Below are 2,224 nucleotides of genomic sequence, written 5' to 3'. Positions count from 1 at the left end.
TACTCATTTATATCTGAACAAATTTTCTCTAAGCATATTAATAACTTCCAAATGATGTAATGAATATTTTTTGCAGTATTTTATTATTTTTCTGAATTAATTTGGGAAAAAGAAACCAGCTGCTTCACCTATTTTAATACTAGTATTACTCTCAGATCACATTATACAAATACATCAACAGAAACTTAAAATAACATACATTTCCCATGAGGACACATTTAGTTTTCATCATTGGTACATATTTGCAAAATATTCTAACACTGCAAACAAGAAGTTTCAGGATTGGGCACATTTAAAATTTTCCACTCTACTACAATGATGCTGATGTACTGCTACCCAAGCCCTCTTAGTGATGTCAATCAACTGATGGTAAGTCTTTATCAATGAACTGCTTGATATCCATCATTTCCTGGTGACATGAACTGTGCATCAAGCCCCCACAGATTTTGAAGGTTATGTTGGTTCAATTCACCAATGTTCTTAGCTTTTCAATAGCAAGGGTACCAAACATTAGGGGGTCACAATCTCCATGGCACTGGATGATAGTCATATCTTTATTAGCACCAGTGGTAGGACCCTGTGGAAATGAATCTCGAAGTGGAAGCCAGAAACTGAGTACAACAACACCGGCCGGTTTCTGCTGTGTAGTAAGAGCAGTATATAAAGATAAGGCTCTTCCCTGGGAAAATAATCTCAAAATAATCCAGTTAGAAGGAATTCCATTCTTCACTTCTTGGTCTATCAAAAATTTGATGTTTTCTGCTGCCTGCTTGTTTCCAGTTCCAACTTCCTGTGAATTGGATGAAAGCCCAACAATATCAAACCAAGAAGGCATACTCATATTCATATTCAATGTTACAGGCAGAACCAGGGCATGTGGGCAGATGTATTTCTTTCTTTTAAATTCAGATTTATTGAAATATATTCACATGCCATACAATCATCCATGGTATACAATCAACTGTTCACAGTATGATCATGTAGTTATGCATTCATCACCATGATCTATTTATGAACATTTTCCTTACATCAGAAAGAATCACAATAAGAATAAAAAATAAAAGTGAAAAAAAACACCCAAACCATCCCCCCATCTCACCCTGTTTGTCATCTAGTTTTTATCCCCATTTTTCTATTCATCCATCCATACACTAAAGGGAGTGTGATCCACAAGGTTTTCACAATCACACTGTCACCCCTTGTAATCTACATTATTATATAATCATCTTCAGGAGTCCAGACTACTGGGTTGGAGTTTGGTAGTTTCAGGTATTTACTTCTAGCTGTTCCAATACATTAAAACCTAAGAGGTGTTACATATATACTGCATAAGAATGTCCACCAGAGTGACCTCTCAACTCCATTTGGAATCTCTCAGCCACTGAAACTATTTTGTCTCATTCTGCATCCCCCTTTTGGTCAAGAAGATATTCTCAATCCCACGATGCTGGGTCCAGATTCATCCCCAGGACTTATATCCTGCATTGCCAGGGAGATTTACACTCATGGGAGTCAGGTCCCATATAGGGGAGAGGGCAGTGAGTTCACCTGCTGAGGTGGCTCAGTAAGAGAGAGAGGGCTACATCTGAGCAAAAAAGAGGTACTCAGGGGGAGACACTTAGGCACAATTATATGCAAGTTTAGCAGGCAGATATATTTGATATGTTAACTTCTGATACCTGCAAAGTCTTCTGTTCATCCATGCCCAGTGTCTCCCAATCCATGAAGAAATGTAAACTTCAAATTTCCTTGATTCAGGACAGGAGTTCAGGAAAGGAAGTGCATGCTTTCCATGTGGTCCTGGACTTGCCCTCTCAAACACGAGGCAGTGACAGCCTCCAAGATAGCAGGAACCAGCCTCCATGATTACATTTATATTAACGATGAGGAAACAATATTCCCAAGTCACCCTAAATTTAATGTCTCCCATGACACATAATGAGCTGCATCTTGTTCATGCTGATGCATGACTGAGGAATGTGTGTGTGATGCCACTATTTTTCTGGAGGACAAAAAAGGCTGAGGCTTTGACCAAAGGACTAACAGAAAGATAGACTCAGGCATGTACCTCATGAAGAGCATGAGAAGTCTTGGAGGGGAGAACTCCCATTTACATAGGACCAACTATCTGAAGTGCACAGAGCACAGGTCTATTGTTGTATTTATTGTTGTGTGACTTTATAGCTCAATTCATAGAGTGGATAATTCATCACATAGTTTGATG

General features: G+C 38.8%; 1 pseudogene; it reads right to left on the bottom strand.

Annotated features, from left to right (window-relative positions):
- Nucleotides 1-355: 355 nt before the first annotated feature.
- On the bottom strand, nucleotides 356-1,725 carry LOC119524808 (annotated as a pseudogene).
- Nucleotides 1,726-2,224: the final 499 nt, after the last annotated feature.

Source organism: Choloepus didactylus, assembly GCF_015220235.1.
Source record: "Choloepus didactylus isolate mChoDid1 chromosome 13 unlocalized genomic scaffold, mChoDid1.pri SUPER_13_unloc1, whole genome shotgun sequence".
NCBI classification, from domain to species: Eukaryota; Metazoa; Chordata; class Mammalia; order Pilosa; family Megalonychidae; genus Choloepus; species Choloepus didactylus.
The sequence above is the reverse complement of the archived record's forward strand: the minus strand, read 5'-3'. Positions and strand labels throughout refer to the sequence as shown.